This window comes from Hippoglossus stenolepis, chromosome 1, assembly GCF_022539355.2.
Source record: "Hippoglossus stenolepis isolate QCI-W04-F060 chromosome 1, HSTE1.2, whole genome shotgun sequence".
Classification (NCBI taxonomy): Eukaryota; Metazoa; Chordata; class Actinopteri; order Pleuronectiformes; family Pleuronectidae; genus Hippoglossus; species Hippoglossus stenolepis.
The window spans coordinates 28,839,597-28,862,747 of NC_061483.1; the positions used below are offsets into that span (position 1 = coordinate 28,839,597).

The 23,151-nt window shown below is 41.5% G+C and overlaps 1 protein-coding gene across 5 annotated transcripts in view; it reads right to left on the reverse strand.

Moving 5' to 3' along the window:
* znf536 (zinc finger protein 536) overlaps positions 1 to 23,151 on the reverse strand; it is a 216,072-nt gene that overhangs the window by 84,072 nt on the left and 108,849 nt on the right. The gene's annotated exons all lie outside the window — the stretch shown is intronic.

Genomic DNA, 23,151 nt, shown 5'->3' on the forward strand with positions numbered 1-23,151 from the left:
GTGGTGTGTGGTGCAGATGATGATGCTGCACACACTATAAATTATCTTTGCATATTCTCCTGTACATCTCAAATAATATTTAATACTTGCTCAGCATTAAAATATAGCTTAATGTGAAGTAAATAGACTACAGGTCAGAGCATGCTGACCACTATATTTCATATACCTGGGTGCAACTAATTTAGGAGAGCAAGCTTGCACTAATGTAGCTGCTACTTTAGGCACCTGTTACTCTTAAGGTGGGATTTTATCCCTGGTTTAGTGTAGTTACTGGTGGTAAAGGCAAATGTGGTTAAACACTACAGGTCAGATAATTCTGGGAGCAGCAAAACAAATATTGCCAGCACAATTTGTCTCTTAATAAAGAAGTCAGAATACTTGGCCTTTTTCCATCATTCTGTGAGCAACTGTAATTGTATGCTGCAGACGGCGTGAGTCTGTGAACAGCAGGACATAGTGAAAGGAGCTGGTTACCTCTCTGAGAAGTTGGAGGTGTGCAGCCTGTCTCCTGCAGCTCTTCATTAAACAGCTCTCTGTGGCTGCTCCTGACTCTGCTATTACTCCGTACAGTATTTCAAACTGATCCCCTCTCAGGAAATGCTCGGATTGACCGTCGTCTTGTTTGTAGACAAAAGTGCCAGTGGAAGGGCTAAGCTCCCTGATGAACACATTTCATTCCCTGTGACTACTTTATAATAAGAGTGAACTTGCATTTTGCCAGCTAAATTGTGTTAATGTGAAGCTATAACAGAAACTTAATAAAGCATTATTTCAGGGAATGTTGCTGCAAATGTCAGAACTTTGACATTGCTATTTTAAGGTGAAAATAAACTTAAAATGAACCAGAGGCAGCTTCAATAATTTTCATGGCTGGTACCAGAGCTTATTAAGATGCTATTAGCCATCAGGCAACCGTTGTTTATCTCTGATCATTTTTGAGACTGAACTCTGTTCCAATGATTTTAGGAAACACTTTTCAAACGTAAGAAGAAAAAGAAATGGATGAACAGCCTCAGTGTTTATGAATGTCATGCGTCACAAAAAAAAAATATATATATATATTTTGAGTTTCTTCATCGAAACAAAACAAAAACTTTCACTGTTCATGCACCATGCAACAGGTATAGCCACTCTTTTTCTGGGGGCTGTTGAAAGCCTGGCTTCACCAAAAGAATTAAACACCAACACTTCAGATCAGAAAATAACTCCTGGAATGTAGTAATCATCTGACTTTAGACTGTCGTGGGTGCTAGTTAACTTCCTGCTGGGGAAATGAGCTTTGATTTGCTGCCTTGTAGCCGGGGTATGTCGTTCTCTATTACTCACTCTGTCTCTTCAGCTCGTGTACTCTGTACTCCCCCCGGTCCCATGGTAGGGAACCTCTGGGCACCTTGACTGTCGTTTAACTGCTTGTGGCACGAGGCAGCTGAGGAAATGGGTCATTAAATCCAACGAGCTGGGGCCAGCCCCCCCAGTGCCCCAGATCTGTTTCCAGTCAGATCGCCTTCTTTTACAGGAGAGACAGAAAGGAACTCAGCACAGTAGCCCAAAGCAGACATTAGTGTCGTTGCAGCCCGACGCTACTAATAGCAGCTCCTAACAAGGACTGGTGCATTTATTTATCTATACAACCTCATCCCAAAGGTATCTTAGAGGTAAGCTCAGCCATGTCCCTCGGTGGATTTCACAGAAAATTCACTCCACACCTGCCTTCGTGCACAGTCCCAAAAAATACTTGGTAAACAAGTACAAGTATGCACTTGACCATGAGTAACATGCCCACATTATTGCTGTTGAAAATATATAAAGTGTATAGTGCTACCAAAAGTTTGTATTAAATTGTAAACTCAAATGAATAGAATATTCAGTTACACTGGGGGAAATGTTTCGGTTTATTGTTCTGTTGATGAGATGTGCATGAGAAGAATTTCAGATGTCACTCAGCGCACACCCAGCACAGCCTCTAGGGCTGGTGACGTCAATGTGTTTGTCAGTTCGGAAGTAAATATCTTAACAACTTAGCAAGTGCCTTGACATTTTATACATGTGTTCATAGTCCCCAGAGGATGAAGCCCAAAGACTTTGCTGATCCCTTTGTTTTCCTCTAGCACCATCAACACTTTGACATGACACATCTGCTGTTGGTTATTTGAGGGGCTAAGGGTGTCGTCTCCTCAATTCTATTTTACTAGTAATTCTCAAGTTTGCATTACATTCAAATCATTGTGTTTAGTAAAATATTCATACTCAGGGATCATCTAGAAAGTGTAATGAATAACAGTACACAAACTCACCATTTGTTTAGCTAAAAATGCAAGGTTATTGCTTTTGTAGTCATTAATGTAAAGAGTCCCTGAAGTAAGAGGCTCTAGTACGTTACTGTGTCCTTCCTAATTTATCACACGACTGATTTGTCCTGATGGTTTCCAACCCAGTGTTAAGAAGGTGGCTCAGCACTGCAAAATGTCATAAGAGTTTTCACTTGTTAAGAAAACTCTGACCATTTCTGCTGCAAATCTTAGTCACAATTTGACTAAGAAACGAAAAGTGACATATTTTGGTTGGATCTCTGTCACTTTTGAAGGCTGCATAATCTCATCAAAAGAAAAGGGCAGGCATTTTGCAGGAAGGTAAATACTTCAAATGTTACCATGGGGAGTTTCTTCGATTTGTCCTTTAGCAAGGTGATAACGTGTGATACACCGTGCCCTCCCTTCCTCCTGTTCCCTCCTCCTCCCAGTAATCGGCCCCAGAAAACTCCTCTCCCATTCTCCCTTTTCTTCTTCTGTCATTGTAAAATGCAGGACCAGCAATGTGGAAAAAAAAAAAAACACTACACACACTTGTTGCCCGGACTTTATCTCTACATTATTCTCAGCGCTCCTTCCGTTCATTTCAGAGAATAAGATAAATGAACGACGTACATTTCGTGCACCTGTCCTCCCCTCCCCACCTTCCTCTTCCCCTAACGATAAGGGATTTCATTAACGTGAGAATGCTTGGGCTCAAAGAAACATAATTGCTTCAGTGTTGTTGTCCTCTCTACTGCCGACGCCCTAATTTCCTCCTCGCCTTACTCCTGACTGTTAAGTGATCATTATATCAGCACAGGGGATGGTCCAAGGGTAAAATATTGACAAACTGTGGTCATGTTCATACAACACATTGATGAGAGGTGTGTGTTTGTGTGTGGTAAAGGAGGTTGAAATATTATACATGTATATATTTTTTTACAGGGTGAAGGAGAAAGACGGGATAATGGATGGGAAGTATGAAAGATGAGTGAAGACGAGTGAGGACACAAAGTGACATGATCAATCGAGAAAGATCACAGAGTCCGGTAATAATTTAAACACCTCTGATCTGACACCCACAACCCCACCCCCCCATCCCAGTTGGATATCTGTATGTTAAAGATACATAATTTTTTGACTTGCCATTTACACAGCATTGCACCTGAAAGTCAGGCAGCATAATAGACAGTTTAAAATGTCAGGGAACTAAGTAAGTAAGAGAGACGGGTCGACCGGCAGAATCTTAATTAGTGGAGCTCTGTCTAATGGCGATGGCTTTCTAGACGCGCTGATGATGGGAGGAGTGTCTAGCAAGAACACAGACACACACACACACACACACACACACACGCAAGTATTGGTGCAGACATAAATACATATGTGTTCATTTTTTGTCATACTCTTGCTTTACTAGATAAATCTGTACATGAGCACACGGACGTGAACGCATTTACAGCAGCGCAGAGAAATGCACAGGACAAATTTTATGACCGACACACAGAGCAGGTGCAAAAAAAAAGAGGAAAAAAGCATGGCTGCTTTCTGCTGCCACAGACACACACACACACATACCCCCTTCACACCACAATTTCAATTTCAACAACAGTGCAATTAGGAAAAGATTCTCCCTGTTCAACCTTAATTGTATGCCTACAGCTGACCAGTCAGTGACCAAATCTATCTAGTCATGGCACAGCATCACAAGAATGTTCAGTGGTAGTCTGGAAATGCATGTATAGGATTTACCTATCTATCCCTGAGCAGACCTGGCTATTGAGCCCAAGCCAGCGCCACATGATTGTGTTAATTAATCTGCCATTGTGAGCATGGGGAACAGCTGCACGGGCTCTCGTGGCTGCGTTGTCAAAGCAAAACAATGCAATGTTAAGCTTCCCCCACTGAATCTTCCATTACAAAGGAGCCCCAACAACAGGGCTAAATTCATAAATCCACAGATCAGTTTTTACCAGCACTAATGTCTGACCTTTAAAGCGAAAAAGGGATTTTTTTTTAACATGCTTCATTTGGGTTTGAAATATGGTCAGATATGTGATACCTAGAATTTGGGCCAAAAACTTCCCCCCACCCCTCCCTCCAGCCTGAAAAACAAACACATGTGGCAAGATAGAGATGCAGGGAAAAGAAATGGAGGGAGGGAGGGATGGATAGACAGAGGTAGAAAATGAGCAACAGAAAGATGGAGGAAGGGGAAGGGAGGAAGAGAGACAGAGATCAGCAGTACAGGGACAAACAGATGAGTGCTAGGAGCCACCAGCTGGGCGCTGGTATTTTAAAACAAAACGTCTAACGCGATTAGCAGGGATCCATCGATCGCTGTTATGTGGTGTTGATTTGGACTTGGGAGAGGGGGAAGGAGGAGGAGAGAAATAGAGGGAAGAAACAGGTGAAATAAGCTTCACGTGTTCTTTCAGGTCAAATCATAGGATGGCAAAGCTTTTCATGTAAGACCTTTAAAACAGAATTTTATTTTAATCTATATATGGTTTTATTTTACTGTTATTCATATGAATGGATTAGTTAATACAAAGCAGACAGCCACTTTATTTGTGTAACTTTATTTTGTGTAAATACAAAATCTAAGCATTAGTGCTTGACAACAGTACAAAAATCTCACATTCATACAAACAACGTTGACCAGGGGAATACATAAATAAAATTAGGTAAACTGTGCTGCCACCACAAATTATGTCTGCAATAACAGACTTCACAAATAAATGGTTTAGCACCTCTAATCGAGTTCACAAAATGTTTCACTAGACAACCATTTCACTGCATTCATTACAGCTTCACTGAATTACAACTTTATTGCGCGCAGAAATCACAGTGTTCATCTTTAATGTGGCAACCAGATTCATCTTTGTTTCAGAGACCACGCGATGCCTGAAAGAGATGGGAGATGGCGTGCCCCTATCACACACTCTCTACAGTCGATGGCATGGCCTTGGTGCACACTTGGCGCTTTCATAGAGATGGTGATGCACCCCGAAAAAATCATCAAGATGCCTGGCTCTGGCCCCACTCTGCAGCCGAGCCCTTCTGTCTAGCAGAAAGCCCTCCAACAGCCCACTGAGCACACAAGACATTGGGAGAGGAGTCATACACACGCATTGAAAACTGACATGTCCTGTCAGTTGTCATTGACTTCATGTAAAGTAGAGAGGTGACTGATCATTTCTTTAAGGTCTAGAGAAAGACAGAAAGCTTAGGAAAGCAATACGAGGAAGACATCTAAATGGCAGATGAAGAACAAGACATTCCCTTCTCTCTGTGACACTGTCTCTCAATCTGTACCCTGTTTTACTGTGCCAAACACCAAGTCAAATAGTGACACTGAATATGGCAGTGAATTCCAAATCACTTGTTTAGTTGCCATATTCTTGATACTGCACAAATGTTCTTTTTTTTTTTACAAGAGTTTTTTAACACAATACTTAGACACGCAGTGTATAAAAACGGTTTAAATTACTTCAGACCTGAAACATACGCACACACATACACACATGCGGCGAAAATACAACGTTGAAAGCTTGCAGATGGGAAGGGGTGACATGGTGCTAACTCACATCTCAAAAGTGACGCTGACTGCAGCATCTCACCTGTCCAACACACTGGATTTCAGAAAGCCATCAGATGTTGCATTTGCCGCAACACTGAGCAGTGGAGAGCATCTGATCACAAGATGAAGGCAGTCTGAGGTTTGGTGCACTTACACTTGACAACTCAACAGGACACTTTGTTAGGCTAGAATGGGAATTTTTAACGGCAGAAAAGCAGGTTGGTATCTTGTCATTATCTTCTCCCACACGACTTTGTTAGTATTTACAGCTAAAATGTTACAGAGGGTGTATCGAATTGGAAGAAGGACTTTTTTTTCTCCTGTGGTACTGTGCTGTCGGCTCCCTGATTGTTGGAGTATAAAAATAATCGTCATGGAAATAGATCTCATTGACAACGTGCCATGTTCACACTGTGAGCAGCTTGTGCCTTGTGAACATAATCCAGAAACGTCCTCCAAAAACTTTCCTCCACAAACTTTCAATCCCTCATCCTCTTTTTGCCCTTCTCTCCAAAAGATGAAAAGAGGGAATGCCAAGGAAGACAAAAGAAAAAATCCTGTCTTGTCAAGTACCAGCAAAACAGGTAGAATTGTGAAGTAGGGGCTGGGCTCAAGGATCAGGAGGCAAGGGAGAAGGGACAAAAGAGGCAGAGAGCATGAGGGAAAATAACTGAGATACTGAGGAGGAGGGAGGATTGACCAAGACAGCTTTCCCATCCTCTTCCTGAAAATCCACTCATCATCTCTGTGTCTAATAGGAAATACCTGATTCTGGCCCAGAGAGTACTGCACCAGCACAATTACACCTTACATGCAAGGCCTGCCAGGAGAGGTGGCATTTGGTCGATCCGTCCCCCCATGAGGGTGGCTTGTGGCTTAGCCTCGATTTAGCTCCATGTCTTAAGACGGAAGATAGAAGGAATGAGGAGGACCACTGGGGAGGAATGCAAGTCTTTCTCTATGAAAGCCAGGGATAAACCTGTATCCTCAGGAGGAAAGTAGCTAACTTCTGGCAGCTGGATGGGGGCCCGGGGGTTAAAAAATGAAACCTCAAAATATGGCTACACTGATGTCGCCAGAAAGTCTTAACTCAGACACCTTTGTGTCCTTGGTTGGTATACTTTGAGAGGCAAACGACTGTGAGTTTGCTCACCTATTTGAAGGTTAGAAGTAGATTTGTCTAGAGTGTCTCTGAATAGCTTGCGTGCTCTTGTAAAACCCGTTCGTTCACAGCCTTCAGATTTTGGAAGATTTGGGATCTTCATGTGTACTCTTTGTTCTTAGGAATCTGGGGCCTGGTCTAGGCTCGGGAACGACTGTCTTAAGATCCTCGTGTGGAGGTTTATGCTTTACACTGAGAGGAGATGAGAGACATTTACCTCCTATAACAACAACATAAACATATGCTCACTGCGTGGGCCATGGCATGATGATAACTTGAGGGCAGATAAGAAGAATATAAGTAAATCGACAGAGATGACGAGACTTAGAGGTTCATTAGGAAGGCATCTCATCAAGCACATGTTCAACACTCGGCCCATAAGGGAGCTATACCTGGGGCTGTCACATTCAGAAGGTGTTACTCTAATAAGACAACAGTCGCATTTATTTACAACGAACACAAGGTGACATGAAACATGCATTAACACATCTTCTGCTGTGCCTTTGGTGAAACAAACACCTTTGTTATTTTGTAAACAAAACATCTAACTAACAGCCCCGTTTGCGAGCTAAAGATACATTCAAATAACATATGCTCTTGACTGAAAAAAAAAATAAACACAATAAACACAATAGGTGTAAACCATCTAAATTGCAATTGCACCACATCTTGGAAAACAAACACTTTGCTTTGTTACCAAGACAACTGAGATAATGTGATTCCTGCGGCATTGTCAGGACTGCTACTTGCTACATTATGCGTGACAAGCTTAAGAGAAATCTAGAAAAACAAATGCACGGATTCAGACTCCAGCCTATTGCAGATTCCAGATAGTCCGGCAAACCATACTTGCATGGGTAACCTTGCCAAAGAGTTAAGCTGAGCAGGCTAACATTGTCCCCATGATTGCAAAACCCGGGTTAAAGTCGGCCGTGATGTATAAGACTCTATAATACTTGCTCTGATTTGACAGTTTAGTTGCATTTCTTCCAATGCTAATGCTTAGCCTAGTGAATGAATGCAGTTCCATTCTGTTGGAGGATTTAAACATGATCGGCTCCAACATTTGTTTTTAATATATCTATCTAGGCTAACGGCAAATTCATAATACAGCCCACAGCACATATCCGCCTCTTTCCTCTTTGCCTTCCATGGCGACAAAATGAATTCAGCTCTGAACCTAATTAATCCACAAAGGTTTCATGTCTTAATCCCCAAAGTCAAGGGGGTTATTGTCCTCACAAATGAGGTCAGTGTTCCTCCCAGTGGAAATAAGGGGAAGAAGGAGCAAAACACGGGGAGTAAAGGGAGGGACGACGGATGCTTACAGAGTGGCTTTCTTTTCCTCCAGCTCTCCTGGTGAATAGAGGTGTGATACAGTGGCAAGAGGCCCTGCAAACAGGGACTGGAGTTTCCTGCTATCAGTACAGGAATGGTTTCATATATAGAGGTATCAAAAGGACTGAATGGCTAACATGCCATAGTGAAAGAAGAGCAGATAGAAACATAAACGGAGCACTGAAATGAATAGAACAGCGTGACAGCAGTGAGAGAGGGAAAATGAAACGCCTGCCAATCTCCAGCACACAGACCTTTTGAACCAGGTGGATAAGAAAGCTGGTTCTGATGGTAATTGTCACTAAGGCAAGTCACTGTCAAACTCGGAGGCGAAGAAGCATCATCCAAGTGTGACAGGACGATAGCCATGATACAGCCCTCCGTCTGGTGGTATGACAAGGGGGGATGTGACACACATGGCCACACCATGCGGCCCGAAGCACAGTCACTAGCAGTGGCCCACACAGGGTTTCTGTCGGGGACAAACCCGAGCCGGCCAAATGCTTGTCCAGCATCGACAAACTGTGGGTGCATTGTGGGCCGTCTCCCCAAAGACCAAATGGCAGCCAAAGAAAAGCGCGAACGATTGACCATGATAGTCCACATCTATACTCATTTACACCATCCTGATAAGGGCTTTCCAGAGATCTTTTGAGTCATCCAATCAAGGCTTGGCTGAAGGCAGGCCAGGGTGGGGTAGGTCGTGTGGAGGAGTGGGCTGCTGGTAGTTGGGTGGTGTTGGAAGTTGGGTTGTGATGATGGTAATGGTGGTAGTGGAGGTGGTGGGGGGCAGAGGGTCAGCCAATAGCAGGCATGGTGAGGGGAGGGTCGGCCAACATGGAGGCTGGTTAGAAGAATAAAGTCAAAGATGACGCAATCAACAGCCTGCGGAAATCTGTTGCAGTCAAAAGTGCGGTCACTGGACTGTATACAGCAGGCATACTGGATGAGTGGAAGCCTAATGCCAAGAAAACAAAGCGAGAATTATCTTAGCGTAAGTTAATAAAGTATTGCTATGATGATATTGCTTTATGCATAAGTTTCAGCAAATCACATTAAGTTGATTTTTGTTGTGGAAGGAAATAAATACAACCTTGCAGTAAGCATAAAATAGCTCTCCAAATGCATATGCTATGTCGCTTTGTATTTTAACTTAAAAAATTTAAAAAAAGTTAAACACATGCACATAACTACTTATAAAAGTACTATTGCCTCATTAGGACTTGTAAGGCAGGTCATACCGATTAGTCAGTTAATGTCAATTACAGACATGGATAAAGCTGGTGATGTTATAAAGATGTAAAAAAAACTGTTCGAAATTTCCACATCAGGAAATGTCGTCAAGAAAAGATAAGAGCAACTGCTTAAGTCAAGTAAAGATCTTGAGGACTAATAAAAGTGCACCTGCACCTCCACTGTGCAGAAAGACAAAGAAAAAAAATTATATGACTGCAGAGGAGCTGCAGGAATGTGTAGCTAACAAACGAGTGGTGGTGCATCGTTCCACTATGGAGTATTGAAGCAAGAGGGTCTGCATGGACAAGTCATCAGGAGGAAACCTTATCTGTATCCTCATCGTAAAAAGTCAGTATCTGAGGCATGCGAAGCAACATCTGGATTCAACAACAGAGTCGTTTTGGAAAACTAGTGCTGTGGACAGATGAGGTTAAAATTGAGTTTATTGGCCACAATCTACAAAGGTGTGTCTGGAGAAAGAATGAGCTGCATTTGATGAAAAGAACACCTTGTCATCTGTTAATAATGGGAGTGGAAATGGGGCTGTGTGGCAGCCAGTGGAACAGGAAACCAATAAATATCAGTAGATTATGGTTGCAAATGTCATGCTGTGTGAAAATGTCTGGTTTCAACAACAGGGTGGTGATTAAATGCAAACCTCAAAATTCACATTCTATACTTCAAGAGACAAAAGTTGAAGCTTTTGGAGCAGCACTCACAGTTCCCTGACCTGCTGGATGCAAAAATACATTTGTCCGCTCGATTAAGGGAGGGGTTACTTTGTATTGATTGTAAAATTCCCAAATATTTACACATGAGAACTGTGAATTATTTTCTTAGTTTGTGAAATAAATACAACATAAACGTTTAAAGAAAGACTCTTTTTTAATCTGCGTTTGCAGCAGGGCTTTTATTTACTTAAAAAATATGGAACTTGTCCAGAGTTGGACAGCTGAGCTACAGCTGTTGTAAAGATGATCATTACAATTAGGTATAATCTGTGGAATATTTTTCTACCCTGTCTACAAAGGATCTACTAAAGGTTGTTAGGCAAAGGCTTTTTTTCCCCACAAATTGCTTGAATTCAGTGTGATAGATGATGTGGCAACACAATATCGTGAATACATCAAAAGCATCGGCAGAAAAACCTGCGCTGTTTTTGATCACTGATAATTACTGTATCTGCACTCCAAGAAGACTTGTGAAGTAAACAAAGTGAGAGTGTGTGTCTGTGTGTGTCAGTGTGCGTGTTTGTGGCTTGTAATTTCCAACTTCTCTGTGACTGGTGGAATAAAAAGTTTATATTGACATCTCCTCACTGCTGAGTTTGAAACATGAGTTGAAACTGACAGAGGGAATTAAAATCTGTAAACGCCACGTTACTTGATGCCTAATTTGAAAATCAGCTGTCAGAGTTGGTGTTTGTTGATTTTTATCAACTCAAGGGTTATTACATTTCAAGAATGTGACAATTAAAAATCCCTCAATCATTCCCATGAGCCCTCTATAACCAAGCAAACTTGAAAAGTGATATAAAGTGATGTGACAAAAGCAGATGAAACTCCAATTGGAAACTTTGAACCTCATTTGGTAGCATTCGGTGGAAAACAGGAAAAGACAACATACTGTGTCCACATCACAAATATCAGATCATACAGGGGAGATTATTTCTGTGTCTGTACATTAGTTAAACAGAGTTGCACACACGCTGTGCTGACTGTGTTTAAATCTAAGAAGCTCACTCTCGGAATAAACACAATTGGATAACAACTATGACGCAGACGGAAGCCAGTTAAAAACTCACTTGACTTCAAGATTGTGAAAGAAAGGGGTTACTGAGCTGTTTTTGTTACTAGTTTCTCCTTTTTTTCCTTCACTCCCCCACTACCCCCCTCCATGCTCCCCGCGCTGCCACCGCCTGCATGCCTTCCCTCCATCTCAGAGGATATATAGAGGAGAAAAAAGATTTAAAAGCACTGGAAAAAAGCTCAATTGTTTATTGATTTTATAATAGGCTTAGTGCAAGAGAAATAAAGTGGGGGGCTGGTGGGGTGGGGTGGTCAACCACAGGCGATGGCGTGACAAACACGTGGCTTACAGGCAGGTAACAGTGGCTTGAGTCCAAATGCTGGGATATTGGCTTGAACCCTTTTTTTTCCAAATGCCCATTCATGGCAATGTTATCCTGCTTTTAAACCAGTGTAGACATAATCGCTCCTCTTACAATCAGGGCACGGCCTTATGGGTTTGAAGTGTGTGTTCTTTTGGGAGGGTTGGGGGCGAGAGGGTGGGGTTTGGTGGTGGGGGTTTCACTCCAGGCGGAAATAGAATGAAATAGCCCTGTATGAGAGTGCGACCACATAGGGCGAGATAATCAAAAAAGAAAGGAATGAAGTAAAACGGTTATGTTACAATATCTGCTTGGATAAGAAAAGGGAATTAAATTTCATTAAATATATGTATGGAGAAGTTACATGTAAAAGAAGGTGGAATAGGAAAAAAGGGCTTAGTATTGTTTGAGCGGGCTGTTGTGAGTGTGTACAGCAGAGTGGATGTGCGTGCCTGAGAACGAATGGGTGTGTGTAGGGTCTGATGTATGGATGATAACACTAATTAGCTCGTTTTGTTTGGGGCACAACACTCATTAAAAACCCAGTGGGGCCATTAAAGTTACCATCCCTCCAAACCATCGCTGCCACCATATCCATCTATGCTGCTATCTCACCCAGCTCTCCCTCCTTTTAATGCCGTCTGCTTCAGGTTGTGGGGTTGAGCGAAGATTTGTGGGACTTGAATCACTCCCCTTCTTCCCGTCTTCCCCCAGCCACCCACGTCCATATCTCCTGATTTCTATTTAAATCTCTCTCCCCTTCTTTCTTTCACCACTGTCGCTCTTCGTCCATGTCACTCACTCTCTTGCTCTTTCTTTGTATCTACCTTTCTCTCCCACATCCACTATGTGCAGTCCAGGCTACATGATCCATCTATACACTAGTAACTGTGTGCTGAAAAGAAACCGGGGAGGGATTTGTCCTTTCAGTCCCAACAAGGAAAAAGGGGTGGCAACGATGATTGTTTCCAAGCTTTACACAGCCATGTCGCTGTAATACCGACAAACCTCCCCATAATTCAGTGCGGCTTGTCGTGCCATAAGGCGCCCGCTACTCTGCAGCTGGAGAGACTAGAGGCAGAGAGGCCTGCCGGGATTAAATGAGCAGGTGTATCATCCCGCTAACAGATACAGCACAAAGCCACATTCGAGGCCATTCTCTCTGGGGCTAGCTATGCTAAAGCTAGCAACGTCTGCTAAGCTAAAAGGAGTGTTCAAGTCAATCAACTGCAAATATTACTGTCATGATATTGTGTCAAATAGAACGAGACCAAGGAAAGTTCCTAAAGAGTTTTGCTCGAGGAATAAGTAAAAAACAATGAAGTTATACTCCTAACAAGTATAGTTAAGCCAGATATATCTTAAAAACTACACAGGACACACCAATGAGCCACAGCATTGCAATGGGTGACAGGCCCCTTGATTACCATGAACATGGGCACTATAACTGGAATGTCCACAAAATTCCGGAAGAAAAAATGGGAACTACTCAGGAAGTTACACGAAACAGGAATTTCAAGCTCTGTAAAAAACAACAACAATAACATCAACAATGAGTACTGTTTTACTACTGCATTTCTACTTAACAGCACAAACTTACTTTAAGTACTTCTTTATTGTCTGGCAAAAATGCGGAACAACTTCCAGCCCAACAGTGCAGAGAAACAATTTCAAAGATGAAAGAAGATTAAAGAAAAATAAAGAATGCCAGCCAAACACTATGAAGTGGTTCAGTGCTGTTCTACTCCGCCTACTGCCTTGAATACGCACTAGTCCACCAAAATGTGTATTATTCAGCAGCTGGAAATATTCCCCAACAAATGCACCACTCACTCCTGTTTGAGTAATGGAAGCTTAAAAACTACAGCTGCTTCAGTAAATCATTGAGTATTTTTTTACAATATTAAACAATATTTATGGCCTCTTTCATAAGTTTTTTTTTTGAGCCACAGACAGGGGAGGGAAAATCAATGCACTGTTGATAAGAAAATATAAAATTAAACCGTCACTATCTTTTGAGATCAATGTAAACAGGCCTCTGTACTCCGCTGTAACCTCTGTACAGTGAGGGGGCTAGTAAAGCTTACACATTACCACAAATACATACTCTAAGTGCCTGGTCATATCTAGTTTACTCCCTTTAGCCACACTGTTGAAAGGCAAGACTCTGAAAATATCCTCGGTCTCAGGTCTGGATATTAAGAGTGTTGATTAGATATATGAGTTTGCCATTTGCCCACGGAGCGTGGAGTGTCTCCGACAGAACTGGGGACCATATGGCTGGTGAGAGATTTCCCCCCCCTCTCTTCCTCTTCGTGCAGCCTGACAGCTGGATGGCTGCTAACTGGGGACGAGGAAGCTTGGCAGCTGCAGCTGAGAGCAACGCTTTGATGCTGCTCACCCTTTTTCACTTTCTCTCTGTCTGTTTCTCTTCCTCTTCCTCTCTCTAAGAAGAACCCACATGCCCATTACCAACCAGTGTTAGTTACTCAAACTTTCTACAGGTTGGACATGAGAGGTGACAGAAACAGGAGGTGGAACTGGGCATATACTGTAAAGAGTAGATAGGTGAATCCTGCTGATCTGTTCCTTTATTTTAGCTCGATAAAAGTAGACTTACTCATATAGTTAGTTTTAAAACCTCAAAAACTTTTTGGTATGGCAAGTCTTTCAATATCTCCCTTCTACCCTGTAATAAACAACGACAAAGCATTCAAGTTTTCTGCTTTCAAAAATGTGCGAATCTGCTGTCGGAAACTTGACGGCACGGGGGATGGAAGGAGGGAGGGCACCCATGGGTGAGAGGTGGTGCTGATGGTGGTGGAAGAGGTGGGGGTGCAGCAAGGTGGGGGAGAGAAGGGGTGAAAAGGCCTCTGGGAGCACATTAAGATGTACAACTGACACATACAAAAAAAGTCTGGGATTTTTTTTTTGTACTTTGAGTCAAAGGGATCTTTCATCATTTCTTAAGAACAAAAAAGAAAGACTCCTTTGGATGTTTAGATGCAGATACCTGGATGCTTTGTGCAGAATGAAAGGAAACTCCTTTCTTTCTCATAAAACAGCAGGCAGGTGTTTTTTTGTTTTTAATCTCAGAGCTCATTGGCACCATGTTTACTGAAAAGTGAAGCAATGTGAAGGCAGTATGAAATGTTCTTTAAAGAATAGCTTTAAGTATAAAACATATGATGCTTTTAATTGAGGTTACTCTTTTAGAACAATCACATCCTTTACAAAACTATCAGCTTACACAAAATACTGCACTAAATGATAAAATGCAACGCAACATGTAACGTAATGTCATGTAAAATCACAGGTAGGTTAGATAAATGTTATGTGCAGTGTCCACATTGTCGGGGAGCTCAGAAAACACTGCTTTTTTTTCAGACTTATGTTCTCCACTTTCCATGGCACCATCTCTCAGACTACATGTCCATACTACAACATCAGATCATCTCCTCATCTGATTTTCTCTATCCTCACTTTCTCTTTTACTCTTTGCATCCCCCTTGTGTTCGGGCGACACCTAATCCAAGCCTGCCCTCTGTTTCGCACTGCCTGCCTCTATGCCCTTCTCTGTATTTTCTCTCTTCTTCCTCGCTTAACCCTCCACTCACTCGTTTGCCTTTACTGTACCCCCCAACACACACACACACACACACACACACACACACACACACACACACACACACACACTCTTGCGCTATATTCATCTCACTCTCCTCTTTTCTTTCCCCAGCAAGCTCCTCCCATCCCTCCTTTTGAAAGCCCCCCTGTTGCTGCCTGCTATCAACCAGCTCTGAACTGGTGAACATGGTGTAAGAAGGGGGGGGGTGAGGGGTTAGGGGGGAGAAGAGAGGAGAGGAGAGGAGAGGAGGAGAAGAGAGCAGAGCAGAGCAGAGCAGAGGAGAGGAGAGGAGAGGAGAGGAGAGAAGAGGAGAGGAGAGGAGAGGAGAGATGTATAGGAGTAGGAGGAACAAGGAGAGAGGGAGCGGAGATGGCTGGAGCCAAGAGGAGAGCAGCTGGGCACGGCTAACAGGGAATGATAATGACCTCAGAAATCTGCTGTTCGCTCCACAACAATAGGGTGCTCAGTCGCCTGGAAAATTGTGTTCATCAGCTAGCTCTGCTCACTTACTAATTGACATTGCCAAATATTTTAAGAACAATTGGAAAGTGGCAGGGTGAGAGAGTGAAAAAAACCCAAAGCCAGAGATCTTAATCCCTGGACTTAATTCCTCTGTTACTTTTCTACCTCTCCCTCTCTTTCTCCCTTTCCCTCTCCCCCTCTCTCTCTCTCTCTCTCTCTCTCTCTCTCTCTCTCTCTCTCTCTCTCTCTCTCTCTCTTTCTCCCTTTTGTGATGAGGAGATAGCTACAACTAAGAAAAGAGAAAGCACATTTTTCATGTCGCTCGCTGCTCTCATGTCAGCACCCTGATGTTGATACAAAGGGCTTTTTATGTGACCTGTCAATGGGGTTAAGAGGAAGAGATTGGGGGGTGGGCTGGGAGGTAAGGGGGGGTGCAAAAAATTAGACAGAGCTAGAAAGAAAGAGAGAGAGAAGAAGAGAAAAGAAAGAGAAAAAAAGTAGAAAGGATGAAAAAAGAGCAAGCAAGAGATCCTCTAGTCATGGTATCAAATGTCTGGCTTCCATCTTTAATGAGGCAAAGGTCAATGTATTCTCTTGCTCTTTCACTTACAAGAGGAACCCCAATCATGCCCAAGTTAACTTGTTCAAACAAAGCTCCCCCTGCACCCGCCCCACCCCCGAGCCTCCACCATCCACTTCACACCCCCGCCTGGTCCGGCTCCACCGCCTACCATCCAGCGCAATCCATTTGCATTCCTTGACCGAGAACCCTGCCTCATTTCACAGGAATCCCACATTGACGGAGTCAGACAGCTGTCACCAGACAGAGAAAGGGAACTTGGCGCTCGCCCTCATTCAGCTATGCCCTCCCTCCGACCCTCTGTTAAGCACACACATAAACAATCAAGGGAAGAGAAACTTTTCTTGCCAGTGTAGTTTTGCTTGGTAGTTCTGACTGAGGGAGGAACAAATGCTCATTTAGTCTGGATCTGTGCATTTTTATGCGCATCCTAAGTTTGAGACTAGGTAAACACACTCCGATACTAGTCGAAGTTGTGACTGTGATGTTAATTCACGTCTTTCTTTCACTGTCGCTTACTTTCCTTTTTTTTACGGATTTCCACATTACTTATGAGTCCCCGCTCTTGCGCATTCGATCAAGTTTCTCCTACATTTTAAAAACTGTAGTAAAGACACCACATCTCCCCCTCTCTCCTTTTCCTCCTGTACGCGTGAGTCTCTTCCTCTATTTTTGCTCAGTTTTAGCAGTGACACCAGAGAAGATAGCTTGTTGATGTATTAAGAATATTAATATGCAAACAGTCTACCTGACGGAGTAAGGCAGCCTTCTGTTATGGAAAGATAAATATTATGTTTTAATTATAAAAACATAAAACAGAAATGGGGAAGACAGAAGAAGAGGGAGGAGGTGTGTGTGTGTGTTTGCGTATGTGTGTGTGAGCCAAGGAATCTTGTTCTAGGAGAAAGGTACGCTGTGTTTTGGCGAAGATTTAGAGTTGAAAAGAGTGGATGGCATAATGCGATGCTGTTTACTGAGGAATGTGATGCCCTGTCATCTCTCCATTTTTCTCACTCCACTCAGTCTTTCCTTTCTCTGTCATTTCTTCTTCACCTCTGCTTTATTCTCTCAACAGTCTGCTGCTTCTCACTTTTTTTCGTCCTGTCCCGACCTCATAAGCAAACAGGGAATCCTAACGTGATCATTAAGACATAAAACGCACTGATAAATGTTTCATAAGAACAAGACTAGCCACTGATAGCCACCCAGGAATACTGAGGAGCAGACAGAGTCTCGCAGTCCTTCCCTCGTTCAAACACACTCGTCGGAATACAATTGGAATTTTAAAATATCTAAAAAGCCTGGGCTAATTCCCACCATGGGTAATATTTACAAATTGAGTCTGAGAGACAGGGTAGGAGAGAGGAAGAGAGAGCAAGAAAGGAAGAAAGAAATCAAATGAACTGTGCACGGAAAAAGAGAAAGAAGAACAGAGAAATAAATTGCCCTTTTATATTGTGCAAGCGTGTACAAAAATACTAAGTCTGCATTTATCCGAGACATGTCAATCAGCGCAGCACACTGACAATTAGTGCGTTTGAATAGAACTTTTATCATTTACCAGACACCAGAGTCCTGACCTACTGTACAAAAATACAGCTCAGGCAATGAATGTGCCTGTAATACAATGACTGTCTATTTAAGTTTGGTGACACATAAAAAATACAGATATGACAGGCCAGGCTCCTTCAAATGAGTGGGGGGTAGAAAGCTCAGGTTTTGTAACCATTGAGTTCTGTGATTATAGAGAAAAGAAGAATAGTGCAGAGGGGGAGTAGAAGAGGAACGGATGTCAATTACAAAGACAAAATAATTTATGCAGAGGGGAGAATGGAAAAAAAATGAGAGACATAATTCATTATTTTTTAATGCACATAGTTTTGCACACATATAATATGGTGCGCACACTCACAGAAGGCTGGCCTCATTTCAAAGTGTTGGCTGCAGTCTGAGGGAGCGTCGGAGCAATGTAGCATACAGTAAGGAGGTGTATGTTAACTACTCTGGCTTTTCATTTTGACGTATCATGAGCTAAATGTGGCTAATGTGGACAACAGGTTCGCTTTACCATCTAGTTGATAGGCATATCCACTAAGATTTCAGAGAGCATTTTAATTTGTTCTAGATTTGATCCTTTTTGTGTTTTATATTTGTATTTGCAGACATAACTAGCCCTGTCCAAACCATAACTTTCATCCATTTTACGACGATTTTTTTAACTTCATTCGCACAAGTTCCCTCCTAAACTCTTGTTCCAACTTAATTGATTTATGACCATTAGCTTTGCTCTGGGTTTTTTATTTTGTTTCTTAGTTTGGAGCTCATTGGCTCATAACCCAGGTAAGACCCAGACCACGAGAGGCCCTACGTGGCCAAGAACAACTACATGTCAGATAATATCAAATTGATGTCGGCTTGTCACTTGATCAGTTAATAATTTCTTAAGGAACAAACAATATAAAAGGTGTGTTCTGCAATAGTGTTGTGGCAAAATCTTTATAATTTTAATTATTATGTGCTGAAATTGTACTTAAAAAAGTTGTTTTCAATTCGATTACCACTTACTTATTGATATCAAAAACTGCTGAGGCCTAAACTGCCTGATAGTATTACTTTAACTAGTGTGTGAATTGTTTTCCCCATTACCTTGTGATGCCAAATGCCCTGTGATTGTTTAAATTTCTTTCTTAATAAATGTATTAAGACCAGGATCTTTCCTAATTTGAACCTCAGTGTTGCCAGTGGCTTAGCGTAAAAAATATGCATAATGCTGATGTCAATACAAGTGGATATTGTTTTATAAAATTGGATATCTTTTTTCGATTTTTGTCAGGATTCAGAAGCATGTTAAGGGTGACAGAGACATTTATGTGATATAGTAAACCATTTGCTTTGCTAACTTTGCTAATGAAGGATCGGAAATGTGCTGCATTTTTTTGCTAACATGATATATCAAAGGCTTACAGAGATCATATTGTGTAAAGTTGCAATCATAATGTCCACTATAAACATTTTTACAACTTGCTTGTTAGCAGATTATATAATCTGTGTGGCATTTAATTTCCTTGAAAACATATATGTTTTACAGATGGTACAGGATTAGTGTACAGGGCGGGCCGGACAACCAATTTTGCCTTTTACAAACTAACATCTTAATCTGACTATAGAGTATGCATGTACTTATAGTCGGTAAAAACATGCAAGTCCTACCTAATTTTTAAGTACAGTGCGTATACACTCCGACATCAGCAAACCAAAACATTTTTACACACTTGTGAAAATGTTCAGAGCAAGGATCTAAAATGATAAATAATGAATGAACTGTTCATGGGAGGCCTATACTCTTTTCACCCCAAAATGTCTTGAAATACACTGTAGTTAACTAACGTTTATCGGACTGTCATTTACAGTAAAATAATCTTTAAACGTTATCCCTCCTTAATGTTGCCAACACTGATAATTGACTAATATTTGCTGATAATAGCCAGTTAGATTGGATTTCTCACCATGCATATTCATAGCAGTATGGATCTTGTTCAAGTCTACTTTATTCCTGTTTTAATGACACAGTAATTACACTGTAACAGTTTGTCTGCATGTGTAATTACGCCCCCATTGTACTGTTGCAATTAGATGAATATCCACGCTTTATAACCTAAGGCGTCAAGTTGGCAAATCCGATTTCAATTTGTAAGAAGCAAGCATTTTGCCTGCTTGTTTGAGCCACGGTAAAGACCAGGGATATGCAGGCTAATCCTCACCATGTTAAAATGCTGTTCCTCTTAAATAAATGTAGACATGGGGGATTCTTTGGAGAAAGAGAGAGGGAGAGAGAAAGAGAAAGCCAGGAGGAGTGTATAGAGTCTTTTAGAGCCCGGAGCCAAGAGGTGGGAGTGAGGTTTAGGGGTAGTGGGGAGGTTGTGGAAGCGCATGTAAGGAGGAATTCTCCTGCTTAAGGCCTTGCATTTGTGCAGTAAAGCCTATTTTCTCACTCATTCAGCTACATTTTGCTTGTGCCATAGAAGCAGAATGGGGAGACACTGTCGTGCAAAATTAGGATTTTTAATGGTATGTTATTTGCATGTTTAAAAAAAAGGCAATGCTTTCCAATTCTATTTTGGATGTGATGAGCTGTATTCCCGCCAGGTCTACCTGTTGTATATACCACACGACAACGTTTTTTCTCTCAACGCAGCGTCTTTGAGGCCTGATCATCAAACCAAACAATGAAGATGTAGTGAAGTCAGTCCAAGGATAACTTAACAAAAAATAAAAGACAGAGATGGGCGTAAATTTAATTACACCTTTGTTTCTTGAATAAATAATGAATAAATAGAATACAAATTTTACTGAATGAGAATCATGCTCAAGGTTAGCTATGCTGTAACATGGAAGGTCTTTAAAGGACATCTCTGACAGAGGCCTTTGTTAGTCTGCTCTGTTTCCTCCTCACTTCTCCCCTTTTCACACACTGCTTTTAAACAAGTGCCGTCTCAAAGACAAAAGCGGCTGCGTTGACCTTCTTTCACAGTTGAGATGTTATTGTTGATTACTATAATTTAACTTTAACACAAAATTGCTGTGGGTAGGTGTGTGGGGCAGAGCCTAGCGCACATGTAGAAGGACACATACTTGCAGGTGCGTGCACACAAATTTGAACGAGCTCTTTTTTTTACATGAGATATTAAGATAAAGACAATGGTACAATAGCCACATCCTGTTCACTACAGGAGAGTGATATGCACACATACTGTAAAGCAACCCCCATCACACCCACACACACATGTACACAAACACAGCAAAACATGCATGCACAGGAGAAGCATGACACCTTTCTCCACATGAGACTCATACACACTTTTTTCTCACACATCAAAGCTTCTAATTTGAGAGTCCCTGAGCTCCAAATGTGAATCACATTCTGTAAGTTGTGAAAAAAGACAAGTTTCACCACTTCTTAGTAAAAAACCAGAAGTAGCAAAACAAGCATATTTAACATTTGTGATGTCAAATCTGTTTACTTCTCGCATTCTGTTTTTTCCAGTAAAAGTATATCCCAGTTTATTCAGATCAGTGCATGCCTAATCATATTACTCTACTCTTCTTCGCAAATCTATTTTACAGCTTTGCCATGCTCTATAGCAGCCAGATGCAGTTTAACATTCAGTTTTGGCACATACACTCACAAATCTCTACCATGTAAGGACAGCCTTTGAGATATGACAGTGTGGACTGGCAAGGAGTTTGAATAGTGCCAGTGCAGCAAGCAGTGTAGGCTTTTGACTGAGCACTGGGCTAAAGGTGTGACACGCTACCAGTATGCAAACCTATAGACACAAATTTTGTGAAAACCAACAGGCTTTTTTGGGTGCTGTGTTGGCAGTACACAATTTTTATTTATTTTTGTAATAAAACTTTGAATAGGGGTGATATTTAACCACTCAATTAAATCTAATGCATTCCTTTGTGCCGTTTTATCATTTTGTGGTAAATTCTACTGGTTTTATTTGTAAATTATTATTTTTAATTTGCTTTTTTTTGTATACTGCACACTCATTGTTAATACAGTACTTCTGAAGCTGTTGAAACGCCACAAGCTGTAGCCATCAGATTCAAAGTGCTTGAGTCAAAAGAGACATACAGAGAGAGGGAGAGAGAGACAGATGGAGAGAGAAACTTCCAGCATTAAAATTCAGAAGATAATTACATCCGCTACACCCCCACCCTGTTGAGAAAGTGTTATGTTTAATAGTCTCTATAAAGAAAATAGGTTTTTATCTCACTCTCATTTTCATTAATTCCTAATTGGGGTGGGGGGTTGTCTGTTATTATTTCTTAGATTAAAATAAACATAGCCTATCCCATGTTCAAACCCATCACACTACACGGGCATGATAAGGACTTTATGCCTCTGTGAATAAATAAACAATTTCGTCTCCACTGGTGGAATTAAGTTGCTTACAGCCTTAAGCTAAGCCACTCTGATTTATATTTATATTTATTTATATTTTTTTCCCTCAGAAGACTTAAAAGCACATCCTTGCTTTTGCAAATGAAGTTCACCAATTTTTTTTGACCTGTTTTATATGTATAGCTTTAATTAGTGTCTTGTTTAGCTTAAACCGACTGATTATCGCATAGTCGTGACCTAATTACCACGCACATACTTAACGCCAGAACAGTGCCCTGAGGAGCAAGCGAAAGTTACCTTTAAAAACTTGTGTAATCATTAGCAACGAGCCTCCCTTAATCCCACTAAACATACACTTATCTAGCCCCGGCCGGCCTGTATTTGCTGGGAAGGGAGAGGGGAGGGGTATGGTTGTCTCCAACGTGTTTATTAAAGACATTTATTAATCGCTGTGGTTAAAACGAGTTCGTCCCTACGCTCCCAGTCTTTACTCATGTTCCACAGGGATCTAGACTGCTAACCTGCAAACGTGGATGCAATGGTAAAGCAGATCTCTTCCTGGATTGTCCTGAAGTCTTGTGTTTGACTAAATGTGAATTGTAGCAACCACACAGTTGTGTCAGGAGACAATTGTTACTATGTCCAACAAAGGAACTTCCAAGTTAGACAACATATAAATGAAAATATGATAATATATGTACAGTAAAATGTGTTCTCTTGGGTAAAGCTCTGTCCATATATATCTGTAATTCTGATTCTTTGGTAGGTATTTGGGTTATTTTGCATTCCCTTTGACATGGATGTATCTGACACACTACATACTGTACGTGTACCTAAAATTAAAGACATTCTT